General features: G+C 35.9%; 1 long non-coding RNA gene across 3 annotated transcripts in view; it reads right to left on the bottom strand.

Moving 5' to 3' along the window:
- The window catches only part of LOC309845820, a 220,128-nt gene that overhangs the window by 17,822 nt on the left and 187,536 nt on the right, over window positions 1–14,770 (bottom strand). The gene's annotated exons all lie outside the window — the stretch shown is intronic.

The raw sequence follows: 14,770 nt of genomic DNA, 5'->3' as shown, positions 1-14,770 counted from the left end.
AGGACTATCTCATTAATGTTTTAACTCTTTCTTCATATCCTTATTTGTATTTCACCAACAATAATTTTTTTTATTCCAAGATTTGTAGCAATGAAAGGAATATTTGCTTTTGCAAAGGTTATTATTTAATCTTTACAGTTTAAACTTACAGTCTTGGCTACTCTAAGATACATGTATATATTTTTAATGCATCTTATATATCTTATACACATATACATACACATATAGTCTTTATACTAAAGAAACCTTCTAAACAACAGATAAGTTAAAACAAATGTACAAACAATCATAAACCAAACCTGCTTATAAATAGTTTTTCATCTCAACTAGTACTAAATTAAAAACTTGGTCAAATATTTAGCCCCTAGTATCCATACAGATGGATTCTCTGTGTGAGTGAAATCTGAATAAACAGAACAAAATAGCTAAAACAGCCAAAGTGGCAAATTTAAGGCTCAGAAATCTGGCTGCCTCTAGGGTATAATTGCATTTCTTTCCAGGGAACCTCACACCTTGAATTAATGAGAACATTTAGATATTTTTTTTACCTTTATCTCCATTTGATATGTAACAGACCAAAAAAGAAAGTACTACAAAAAATGGTTCTATGAGTCTTTACCACAAACAATCCCAGATTGACCTTTTTAGTATACAGATCAACTTAAGGACACAGCAGTTTCCTTGTATATGTAAAGAGACCACATTTAAAATGGTTTACAGTCCGACAATGTTATGTAATTCTACTAAATTAATAATAAGTTTTAAATGCTGAAACACCCTATAGAAAATAAAAGAAACCTATAATTCCTGCCTAGACAGGCTGTTAAAGAAATTATTTTCCATTTAGGATAACTCAGCAACTTAGTCAATTGCCAAATGAACCAATGAATTTTAACAAATAGATTTTGTTCTGGAAGTTTATTTACAAATCTTATGGCTTGAAAACTGAAATACATTATTTTCTCAGCTTAAAAACAACGCTAGATTTAGTCTCTAGGCAGGCCACTAAGGCCGATTTAGTGCCCAATTTAATACATGCAGCATATTCTATGATTACTAAGGAACAGAAACACCTTTTTCAATATTGATTTTCTGAAAGAGTTCTGACTTGGAACTTGAAAAATGCATCATCCCCTTTTCCACTGGCACCTAGGACTTCCAACTTCTTATATATTCCTCTTCCTAATATTAAGTAGAATTAACACATAAAACTATAAATTGCCTTTATCTTGTTAGTTGCCTTTATCTCCCAGTAGAATGAATGTAAGCTTCAAAGGGCAGAAAGAACACTAAAGAGGCAGTTCTCAACAGAAGGTGAGGACAAGGAGTAACTCTATAGAATCAATATTACAGTTTGAGAGTTTGAGTGGGAAATGGTGGTACAAAAGATATGAGGTAAATGAAATACAATTAGAAACTCCAGAACTGGAAAGCTATACAAAAGCCACAGTTCAAATATAAGGTAATGGCTTCAAATTGGATTAAACAGGCTTTAAGAAACAGAATACAAAATAGACAAAAGATTAAGAAGCTGAAAGATAACAAGGAAACAGTATTGAAGACATATGTTTGTTCTCCCAACTAGAAAAAAAAAAAAGGCAATCAGAAACTCCAGGAGATAAAAACTGTGTGCGACGATTGCTTTCCAAATATCACGGCGACCAAAATGTGGCACAGTTTTTAGCAGCTGGTAGTATTCAAACGGGAAGAATGCATTTGAAGTTGATAGTAGACAGAGGGATCTACCTTTGGAATTCAAGAGAACAGGATATAAGCTTAGCAAATTAATTTTCTCTTTACTGAATAATATTGGCATAGCTGTAAACACATTTTATATTAGTTATCAGCTTTAAGAATTAACCTACAGACAAAACACCATGTCTAAAAAAATAAAAGAATCTGAATGTTAGTCAACCTTCAATGACATAAAAGTAAATGTGTATCTGACAATAGTTAGGAAATAGGAATGGGGAAATTAGGTGGTCAAAAGAACAGGAGGACAAATAGTATAAATAATACTATATAGTTAGAAACTTCCTCAAGAAAAGAAACTAAAAAATGATGGTATAACTGCATTGGGAAATTGGTTGATAGAAAATGATACACATGAGTTAATCCTCTTCTACCATAACAGGAAAGAAACAATGTTTTTTCTAGAATTGATCAATGAAGAGACAGCAGTATAAGCATCCTGTTTCAAGATACTAGAGGACCCCATAGAGAAGACAATTAAAAGGGGTTGCCCTGCTGAGCAGCATGGATGCTGAGATAGCTGTATTTTATTCTAGACGTTTAGCCATTTGTAGGCAATATCTTGATTTTTACAAATATTTTAAAAGATAAAAAGGAGATAAATAGAGTACAAATACCCTCAATAACATGTGGGAGAGGCCCAGTATGAGTTCTGAGCAGGACTGTATGAGCCAAACTATAGTATGGAATTCCAGAAAATCATATCCTTCAGAAATATGCAAAAATCATAGAATCAGAGAGAGGTGAAAGCCCTTTGCTTGTTTTCTGTCCAATCCTACTCAGAGAATACAGCCTGACTGATGATTCGAGCACCTTTTTAGAAGCATCTACCTACCATTTGGGACCTACACACCTCCTCAAACTCCAAAGCCATCAACAGTTAGTCTAACATCTCAAAAACAGCCTCTTCCAGTCCCCACCATAAAAGCATTCTTTCTAGTAAACTGCTTCTCTGTCAGAGTAATCCCTGCAGTTCTCTAGGGACTTTTATCTATGAAAATCACCTTTGCTGCACAGATGAAATCTATGTGCATTATCTAGTTTTTCTAAAATTACTCTACTTATGGATTCTACAGATATCATTCTTTTAAAAAAATAAATTGTATGTATATTAGAAAACTAGAAATTTTAGAAGAGAGAGAAAAAAAAAAACCAGGATAAAGAATAATGTGTTGACATTTTAGATAGCATGCCTAGGGACTTTATTGTAAAGATTGAATGGGGGCTCCTAGACAGCTCAGTGGGTTAAGTGTCTAACCCTTGATTTTTGTCGCAGGTCATGATCTCAAGGTTATGAGATGGAACCTCATGTACAGCCCTGTGTCAAGCCCTGTGCCTGGCTACTTATTGGGCTTCCTGCTGGATGTGGAGCCTGCTTAAGATTCTCTCTCCCCCACTATTTGGACCCCCCCCCCCCCCAAAAAAAAGACTGAAGGAACTGAAGCAGTTGGGCATGCAGAGTTTGCAAAGAAAGGAAATAACAGGCCCAAAACCCTGAGACTCTGAGGTATGGTACATCTGGTGGTCTCAATAACGCTGGAGTAGAGCTGTGGGAATGGGCCACATTTAGAGATTAGGAGTGAGATAATTTGGGGATGGTGGGAATGAAAAACCAGAAAAGATCACAGAAAGTCTTGCTGGGCATAGTTAAGACTTTGGGTTTGTTCTTTTTTAAGACTTTTTTTACATTTATTTATTTGAGATACAGAAAGAAAGAGAACACAAGCAGGGAGGAGGAGCAGAGGGAGAGGGAGGGGGAGAAGCAGATCCCTTGCTGAGCAGGGAGCTGATTCAGGGTTCAGTCCCAGGACCCTGAGATCATGACCTGAGCTGAAGGCAGAGGTTTAATTGATGGAGCCACCCAAGTGCCTGGCCAAGACTTTGGGCTTTTCTCCAAAGAAAGGGAAAACATTGGATATTTTTGAGCAGTAGAATGACATGAATGTGGTCCCAAGGTCTACTGGGTTGACACTATCTGAAAATGTGCAAAAGCAAAAAAAGGGAAACCAGCACTGGTGATGAGAAATGGGTAAATTCTAGTTTTACTCTGAGGGTAGAGCTGAGAAGGGAGAACATTAGGAGTCAAGCAATAAATCAAAAACTTCACAATAAAAACTGGATGATTAGAACTGAGATATGGAAGACACAAGGAGAAAAAGGCCTTGGAGGGGGCATATCAGATATCCAGAAATACTGACTAGAACAATTATTTGTAGGTAAAAAGAGTTCATATTTTCACCATAAGAAAAATCTGGATGAATCAAAATGTTCTTCTCTTTTTTTGGTAAATGAAAACATGCTCATTTTGAGATTTCTAATGTTATTAGTCATATCGGTTTTTAGAGTGGTTTACTAGGCCCATCTCTGGAGTGCTGCTCTCCTGTCCCAAATATGTATTGTAGAAGAATCTACCTGCAATAAAGCAATTAGGCATGCAAATAAGCAGCTCATTTATTTTGGTCCTGGGGAAGTATCATTAATCAAATTTATGAATGCAATGAAATCACTTCTTCCATGTTTATTAAAAGTCATTACGAAAATGTTATCTCTGGGCTCAGCTGACAGTTTTAAACTTAATGTGGCTTTTAATCAATGGCAACAAAATCAATTATGTCACCACCAGGCACCTTAAGGAAGGTAAATTACTACCAATCAAAAAGTGTCCCTTAAATTTATATTATCAGAGATACCCATTTTTTAAAAAAGTAAACTAGAACATAAAAGAAGGAACTATAACCACGTTTACCTGTAGGTCATGCTGGATAGTAGAAAGGACCCTCATGTAGGAGAAAAAAAAGCAGTCTGATTTCTATGGTCGGCTACATACTAGCAGTGTGATCCTTGAAAAAGTCACCTGATTTTACTGAGCAGTAGATATCCATTCTTTACCATGCCTTCTTATAGCTTTACAATATAATATAATTGTAACATGGTATTAATCCTATAAATTACACTTAAATGTTTTTATAAATACAGGAAATTATTTGCATTTTTCTCAAAGAATCCATTTATTTACTCACTAAAACATTATTGCTTGCTTAGTGCCAAACTTTGAAAAGATCTTCATTTGCATGGGAAATTCATTTATGTGGTCAAGACAAAGACTAGATGGGTGAATGGACAGATAGGTGAATCAACAAATGATACTGTGGAATAAAACTGGCTTATAAATTTTAAAATGCTATTCCAATGTTGATTTTGAGTATTCAAGTGAAGTATCCACCTGCCTTTATAATGTATGTTTTCCTCCACAATAATGGAAGATAATAGATTTTAGATTTTAAAGGAGTCTTGATAAGTCATTAGTTAAATTAACCTTGGGCTACAATGCCATCTTATAAGGAAAATTAGTATGTTTTTTAATTCCCCATCCCAAAATATATCCAGCCGTAGTACTTAGTACTTTCCATAAGAGGATAAACAATATTATGAAATGACAACATTAAGATTCTCCAACTATAGGGGAACCTGGGTGGCTCAGTTGTTAAGTGTCTGCCTTTGGCTCTGGTCATGATCCTGGGGTCCTGGGATCGAGTCCCGCATCGGGCTCCCTGCTTGGTGGGGAGCCTGCTTCTCCCACTCCTACTCTCCCTGCTTGTGTTCCCTCTCCCTCTCCCTCTCTCTCTCTCTGTCTCTTTCAAATAAATAAATAAAACCTTAAAAAAAAAAAGATTCCCCAATTATAAAAAAAGAAATAAAGATATGCCCTAATCTTAATATAACCCTCATTAAAATTTCTTAAAAAACAATTAGTCAATAACAAATTGAAATTCTCTTATAAATCACAGTAAAAAAAAAAAAAAAGTAAATCTTCCTGCCCTTAAGAGTTAAAATCACTAAGAAATTATCAGTCCAAAATTAATCCTCACCAATTTCTTATTCCACTCAGTCTCAACAGAGTGAATTCCTGATGCTGGGGAGAAGCAGCTTTCAGCAGCTCCAGTCTTGGTAATTCTTTTGAAAACTCAAGAATGAATACATTTATCACAAAATCTCTTACAAGATGTACTTTTAAAAAGGTCTAAAAATAGGCTATATAAGATTATCACCGCATTTGCCCATATCCATGAAATTCAGAAGAAAAAAAAAAAACCCACATTACCCAGCTTCTAAATGTTATCACGAACAAAATTACGCATCCAAATTTAGGATTCAATAACACCAAATATCAAAGTGGAGCCTCAGTGGATATATGAGGGAAGGAAAGTAAATAAAGAGAATTTTGGTGTTGGTTGGCCTGGCCAAGATGCCACTCAGAACCCACAACCTTCAAGAATGAACTCAATTCCACCAAATGGGTAATGATAGTAGAAGTTTATCAAGGAGGGTGAGGGGGAATCATCCATTCCATCCCTATCCTCAAGTTGCTTTTATATATATGTTTATTTTTGCAATGGTTGGAAAACTGCAGTAGTGGCAGGCTCAAACATTTTAGGTGCTTTTCTTTCCCATTCAATATATTCAAACCTTAATTTTCGTATCTCCTTTGAGTTTTCCATTTCTCGAACCCCAGTGTCAGCCCTGCTAAATGACTTGTAATGGATATTTTCATCCCTCTGTCTCATTTACTATTTCTACTGCCTCTTCTTATAGGACACTTAGGTTTTAAGTCTGCCTGTTAAGACAGGGTTCTTCTTCCCCAAAGTTGATTCGAATGGATAATCATCATCACAGACTTTGCATTAGTTTACTATTAATATTCATGCCCTGTTCTTTGTAATCAAGGGAGAACCAAAAGAGCTTCTCAAAACACTATCATTTATCTCACACCTATTAGAAGTGGCTAGCATCAAGAAGGTAAGCAATAACAAGTGTTGGGGAGAATGTGGTGAAAAGGGAACACTCGTACACTGTTAATGGAAAGCAGGTGGGTGCAGCCACAATGGAAGACAGTTTCCTCAAAAAAATTTAAAATAGAATTGCCATTAATCCAGCTGGGTATTCTACTGCTGGTATTTATTCAAAGAAAATGAAAACACTAATTCAAAAAAATATCTCTGCCCCTATGTTCACTGTAGCATTATTTACAACAGTCAAAATATGGAAACAATCTAAGTGTCCATAGGTGGGTGAGTGGGTAAAGAAGATAGATAGATACATATAATACAGATATAACTAGATATATAGAAATAATAGAACACTGTTCATCCATTAGAAAGAATGGAATCTTGCCATTTATAACAACAAAGGTGAACCTTGAGGACATTATGCTAAATGAAATAAATCAGACAGACAAAGAAAAATATTATATGATCTCACTTATATGCAGAATCTAAAAAACAAAACAACCAACCAAGCTCACAGATACAGAGGACAGCAGGCTGTTGGTTATTAGAGGAGAGGGAACTGGTAGGCTGAGCTAAATGGGTGAAGGGGGTCAAAATAAAGTCATGAGGATATAATGTACAGCACTGTAACTGCATGCTAATAATACTGTATTGCATTTTGGAAAGTTGCTAAGATAGTAGATCTTAGAAGTCCTCATGATAAGAAAAAAAATGTTAACTATATATTTTAAGATGGATGGCAACTGGACTTAATATGGTGATCATTTTTCAGTGTATACAAATATCAAATGCATTGTACACCTGAAAGTAATGTTAATTGTCAATTACATTAAAATTAAATTTAAAAAATTTAAAAATTAAATGTTTAATTAATTTTTAAAAATTAATTTAAATAAATTTTTAATTAATTAAAGAAATTTAAATGTCAATTAAAAAGAACTGCCATTCCTAGCATTTTCCTCTGCAATTACCCAAAGTCTCATCTGACCTTCTAACAGATCAATTTTTTTCAATAAATCTTTTTATTCCAGAAGAGTTTCAGATTTAAAGAAAAGTTGCAAAAATTGTACAGAGTTTCCATATACTCACACCCAGTCTCCCCTATTATTAACCTCTTATATTAGTATGGTACATTTGTAAAAAAATATTAATGTTTTATTCAAATGTCTTTAGTTTTTACCTAATGTCATTTTTCTGTTTCATGCTCCCATTCAGGATTTAGTCTTACGTGTCCTGAGGCTCCCCTTGCCTGTGACAGTTTCTGACTTTCCTTGTTTTGGATAACCTTGACTATTTAAAGGAGTACTGATAATAATTCAATTGTTTAAGCTGGTTTCTTTATCTTTTTGATGGACTAGTAGTGTTTACTGAGTTTAAGAGTCTTCTCCCTCTTGCTCTTTTTGTGTTTTTTCATCAAAAAGCTTGTTTTTCTAACATATTTCTCTAGGTTTCATTTTCTGGAGCTTCCCATAATAAGGGAGATAAAGTCAGTGAGTCTCGGGCTCTCCAAAGCTTTTGTCCATTTCCTCTTCTTTTGTTTCCCTAACCCTAGAGCATCTCTCTTTAGACTGAAATATACACAAAGCCCCATCTATTGTTCTATCTCATCTTCGTTCTGCCTTCCTGTAGAATATAAATTCCATAAATTTCTCAAGCATGTTCTGACTGCTCCCTTGCAGTTACTGATCTAATACAAGTTGGAATATTTTGCACTAATCTCCCTCATTTCTCCTCCCAAGTGTGCCTAATTTCCTTGTAACCAAATGGTATAGTCTTCCTAATCTTCCAGGTATTTTTACTCAGTTATTCTTAGAAGTAATTCTCTCTGTTCATCTAAGAAGGAATCTTCTTTAGAGCAATTAGGCTTAGGTTCAGCACTTTTCCCTTTATATCTGTCTTTCCTGGCCTTTGAGATCTCATTTTCCTCTTCCTATTCGTTTAGTCTGACAGCTAACATATCAACTTTTCTAATAAGCAACTCCCTTTCTGCAGCTTACTTAGCGAATCTTCCTTCATTTTAAATGATTCCAGTTGCTTTTTAATTGCCTGGAAAAAGACTTGATTTTCAGAGTTAAGAGATTCAACTCCTTTTAACTGCCTTCTTACACTGTGGTTTTACAACAACTTAACTCTGAGCTATATCTTTATCTTATCCCAAGAGGATAACATATTCTGTGCATATTCTGTGCATCCACTCTTAGTTATTCATTCATAGAAATCTACCACACTTCTCTGGGAAAACCCATAATTTGGGTCTGTAAAATTAGGATCTACTGTTAAAGTTTATTCAGTTAACAAAACTCAAGCCAAATAAAACCACATAACTTACTCTTTGCCAATTTTTCTTTCTTGGCCTTGAAGACAGGTGACGTGACATAAAAATGGAGAGAAGAGGAGTCAGTGGGACTAGCACTGCCTACACTGTCCTTTAACAAAGCAAGAACCCTAAAACATGCAAAACTCAACTGCCTTGCCCATTAAAAGCAATAAATACTGTTAGTCCTTCCAAAGTCAAAGAGGACTAATGTCAACTCAGCTTCACCTGAAATACTAGGCCACACTGTGCCTATGAATTTCAAGGTCTTACCATCACAGTCTTACCTAACACATCCAGGAATGCGGAGGTCACCTGTGTAGCTAGAGTTCATCTAAGACACAGGCACTTGCAATCTTGCCCAAATAAAAACTGTCACTTTCTTGGGACGAAGTTATTCTATGCTTCAGTGACCCATCAAAGTCAAAATCCCACCTGGCCAATTTACTAAAGCCTGAGGCCCAACACCACCCGTCCAGGGTGAATGAACTAAAAACCAATAATAAAATTGTAAAAAGCAGCCATATGGCATGCTATAGAGAGTTACCCCCTACTGAAGTAAAAAAACCATGACTCCCACGTCTACTCATGCCTGGTAAGCCGAAGCTCAGAGCCACCCCTTAGATCGTTTAGGGTATTGCTTTTGAAAGATGCCTCTATCTCCAGAATTCTTCCCAACTTCTTCTCCTTACCTACTGCCAAAGTATTTATTCAACTGCACAAGACTCAGGCATTTGCACATTTCAATGTATGTATACCACTAGTGTATACAATGATCTCTCCCAAGCACCCACCGAAATTCAAAACCAACTAAAAGCTGATCAGAAAGTCAGGAGGATGGAGATGTTCCCTTTACTACTGAGGAAATTGTTGGGGTAACAGCTTACCTATGTAGCCACAATGCAGTCCTAATACTGCACCCCACAGCTGGGCTATCTACTCTATGTCAGGGGGAAAAAAAAACAAAACAAAACAGAAAAGTAGAATAATTCATCTAATAAAGAACACTGGGTTTGTAAGGTATGCCATTATTTTATGTATCACTAAGAAATGAACCCTATCATTTATACTAGGACCTATCACTTATCATAAGATACATATTCATTTAGAGATGCTAAGGTCTTAAAAAACGTGTCTTAGAATTGAAGAAATATGAACCAGGATCTCTACAAGCAGGCAGATCTGACACAGAGTAAGGAGAAGCAGTTACTCTGTACCTGTTCTGTTCATTCTCTCTGTTCATCATGCTAACATCAATAGCATGATGGCTGACTCCTCCTCTGGGGAATGGGAGGAGGCAGAGAGGCTGGGCAGTGTTATCCAAATTCTTGAGTGCCTGGAAGTATGAAAGAAGGAGAAAGGAGCTTCCCTCAGGCAACCAAAAATGAAGGTCCTTTTTTTTTTTTTTTTTTTAAGATTTATTTATTTAAAAGAGAGAGAAGTAGAAAAACAGACCCCACTGAATGGGAAGCCCAACACTGAGATCATGACCTGAGCTGAAATTAAGTCGGAGGTTTAACCAACTGAGCCAACCAGATGCCACAAGGTTCTATTTTTAAAATTTGCAATAGTAGAAAGGAAGATATCAAAAGTCATCTCTAAAATCCTAATATGGAGAAAAGTTTTTCTTCATAGAAGGAAAGAGCTAGAGGAAAAAAATCTAAGTATAAAATGAATGCTTATTTTTATGAATTGGGGGTGTATTGCTCTGTGGAAATTTCAATTTTAAGAACATAAAGAGAGCACAGAAGCCATTTTGGATCTATCATTTGCAATTTGCAAACACTGAACAAATATTATATATAATCAATGGAGACAGGATCAGGAACTTGATTTTACCAGAGTAACACAATTCCATGTTTTGTCTAGTAAGTTTAATGTTTCTACTATTTCTAAATGGTCTCATGGTCGCTTTCCCTTTAAATCAAAGACATTAAAGTTTTAGTCTCTGTGGCAAGAACAGATTGTTCATTTTCTACTTTAATTTGACTAAAAGTGTGCTTACGCACCATCATGGATAAAGGAACCTTTGGGAGCCTGGTGAAAATGACCACCAAAACCAAATTAATGATGGAAAGATCATGCCCAAAGGCCTCAGAGGTATTAAATAAAGGCAGCATTTCATGGCTGTTAAGGGCATCATTTGTGGAGTCCAGACCTGAACTCTCATATTGACCCCACTACTTACTAACTGGCAAACTATTTAACCACCCTTCACTTTCTTCATCTGTACAAAGGAATAATAATTCCTTCCTTTTGGGTTATATGGATTATGAAGCAATGTATATATACCACTAGTATAGAATCTGATCCACAGAATATGGTCAAAAATAGAAATTCTTATATTTGCAATGGGAGAATACACAATACAGATATGGTTCTCACATAAGATAAATACTGCTTTACCACTGTAGGAGTCATTAGTGCAGTTCAATAGTTAAGTCAAGTTCTCTGCCTTCTGGTCACAGGGTAGAATTCTCTCCAGCGTCCTGGTGGTTGCTGGGATCAGTTCTGCCCAGGGAACTGTAAGGAGAATTTACACATGTCTCTCCTGTAGATAAGCATTTGATGGGAGACCCTCTAGATCTTTCTTTTTCTTCCCCCAAACGGACAGTGTTCCACATAGTAGTCACTACATCAGCAAGCATCCCAGAATAAAGGCAGCATAAAACAGAGCTCCCAATCAAACTTAAATGAACATATAGCCTGAGTGTTGTTTTAAACCCATGAGGTTGGGGGATTATTATTACTACTGAATAATTTAGTCAATCCTAAAGAATACAATTAACTCATCTCTAAGAAGCACATATTTTTATAATTACATCATCATAATATCAACTTTGAAAGCACTATATCATCTTTTTATGGTTATAATCAAGCAGGCAGCTTGCAATACTGCTGAAGTTCATTCATTCAACAAATGTTCCAGGCACTGCACTAGGTTCCAGGTAAAGAACACTGAACAAGTAGACATGGTACCTTTCTTCGCTGTTTACTGTAAAGTTGGTGGGGTCATGGGGACAGAATGAGATCATGATTTTTTTTTTTTTTAAGTAAGCTCCATCTCCAGTGTGGAGCCCAACTTGGGGCTTGAACTCATGTCCCTGAAATCAAGACCCAAGCTGAGACTGAGAGTCAGAGTTTTAACCAACTAAGCCACCTAGGTGCCTTGAAATCATGGCTATTAACCAAAAAATGTTCATAAGATTTTGGCTTGATTAGTTAACTTTAGATCTTGCAGCCATCTACTGCGGCCATACTTTAAATCGTTATATTCACACTAAGTTTATAATCCCACTGATTTCCAAAGTATCTGAAATTCTCAGTAATGGTATTACTCCTTAAAACTGAAACGTACTTGGGAGAGGTAATCGTTACCTGGTTAATCCCTTGTAGGGATGAGTCCATTTAATAATTTAATAATTTTTATACATTAATGAGAAGGATATTGGAATACACACTGCACTAAAAGACAGTTCACTTGATTGAAGTTCTGGGCACATTATTCATTTCCTATATGACCTAGAATAAGTCACTGGACTTTTCTTAGCCTTACAACTCTCATCTAAGAAATGTGAATGAGGGGCGCCTGGGTGGCTCAGTGGGTTAAGCTGCTGCCTTCAGCTCAGGTCATGATCTCAGGGTCCTGGGATTGAGTCCTGCATCGGGTTCTCTGCTCGGCAGGGAGCCTGCTTCCCTTCCTCTCTCTCTCTGCCTGCCTCTCTGCTTACTTGTGATCTTTCTCTGTCAAATAAATAAATAAAATCTTCAAAAAAAAAAAAAAAAAGAAAGAAATGTGAATGATAGGATTTTTTTTTTTTTAACTCCAACGGTTGTGGTAAAAACTAGAAGCAAAAGCATTTTGAAAACCCAAACTGTTATTCAAGGAAAAATGTTAATAATAAAAATATAGAGTGACTGAGGAAGGCTTCTCAGACTTTACAGTTATCACAGCTATTTCTACAAGAGGGAACATAATGGAGGAGGTCAGCAGTTCTCATCCTGTAATAATGTGACAAGACTTTTGAAAGTTTTACTTTGCCTGAATGTTTTACTTTCTATATAAACTAGCAGGAAGACAAGGTACTTCTAGAGGAAAGTCACTCTTACCTGCATTCCAATATCCTCCCTCAGTAGAAGAGAAAGGAACTGAGTTACAGCTGACAACAGAATTGGGAAGAGTTTTAAGTACCCCATACAGAATGACAACTGGCTGGACCATCATCTGACATGAGTCCTGGGCAGAAAAAAAGTTTGAGAAGCGCTGGCCTGAATTCATAGTGCACTTTTCATTTTTCTAATTCAGCAATTCTCTGATCTATATGTGTTCCTCGAAAATCAGTTTAGGAAACTATGCGCTTGGACTGAGGATACACAAAAGCTACTTTATTACTGGAGGAGTGAATTAAGGAACAAAACAATTCATTTGCACACACAAAAAAAAATATTTGAACTTTCTTCTCTGCAAACCTCTCAAGACATTCTAACCATTCCAAGGAAGAAGAGCACATTTATTCCACAACTTTTGGAATCAAAGTAACTATGCTTTAAGAAAAATAATGAATCATCAAAGTAAAGATTTGTGACTAACGCATAATTTTAATAAACATCTCCCTGAGAACTTTAATCCAACCCCTCTTTTCAGCCTGAGATATTCTAATTTGAGCAGTATGGAATTTTTAAAATTTGCATATGCTACTACTAATTTAACACTACATCCAATTGAACTATCATGCCTTCAACTCCACTACCACATTAAACCAAATATGAGAAACAACCGCCTAGTTCAGGTTTTGACTCAATTCTAAGATATCTCAAGCAAAATATGTTTTGCCTGACAGGAAAAAAAATACTTCCCTGAAATCTTGAATTTATTTTTTAAAATTCTGGCTTAGAAATAACAGCACATCTTAACATCTCACATTTACAATTGTGTGGTATCTCCACCAAGCATCTTCCCTCCCTTAAGTTGTCCTCACACCAGATAGGAAAAAATATATATATACAAACAAAAACCCAACTTTCTTATTCAGGACCACAGTTTTTCTTAGGGAAAAGGACTCCTTATAGATACATTGCCTTTTACATTAAAAAGTGGATTCATTCATGAACTTGAAGAATTCCCTAAATATTATTCAAACATATGAAAGATTAAAGCAGGAAATGCTCTTAGGGATAAAAGTTTTTGGTTTGTTTGCTTGCTTTTGTTCTTAAAGAAAGAATATTACCCAAGTAGCAAGATAAAATAAATTTAAAAAGCAGAATATTATAAATTAGAGTAAAATAACCCAAAATACAATATGGAGAGCTTGTGACATCTCCCACAGTCATAAGGGATATGGTTGGAATATTCCTAAAAATAAAACTCCATATTGATCAAAAAATTTTTCTGGCTATATGCTCCCCTAAACCAAGAGCTATACTGAACTAATCTATCTTGCACACCCAGCATATAGCACATTGCCTGGCACAGAGTAGGCCCTCAATAAATATTTATTAGTAAATGAATTCCCATAATAGAACCACTAGAGGTATCTCACTGTGCAACATTTATGCTGCAGGAGCCAACACTTAAATGTTTTTTTAACATACTTAAAATGCATTTAATATTTACCTGAAATTCTCTCAAACAGTTCTAAAGGCAAAATTGTGTTTGGAATACCTATAAGTACAAGTAGTTTGCCTGGTGATTTAGGGTTTCTTCAAAAAGACACATACTTTTAGGGCCTAAGAATTTTTTTTTTAATTTTTTATTTTATTTATTTGTCATAGAGAAGCGAGAGCAAGCACAGGCAGACAGAGTGGCAGGCAGAGGCAGAGGGAGAAGCAAGCTCCGTGCCAAGCAAGGAGCCCAATGTGGGACTCCATCCCAGGACGCTGGGATCATGACCTGAGCCGAAGGCAGCCGCTCAACCAA

Source organism: Mustela nivalis, assembly GCF_964662115.1.
Source record: "Mustela nivalis genome assembly, chromosome: 12".
In the NCBI taxonomy this organism is placed as follows: domain Eukaryota; kingdom Metazoa; phylum Chordata; class Mammalia; order Carnivora; family Mustelidae; genus Mustela; species Mustela nivalis.
Note: the sequence above shows the minus strand (reverse complement) of the source record. Positions and strands in the feature narration are given on the sequence as shown.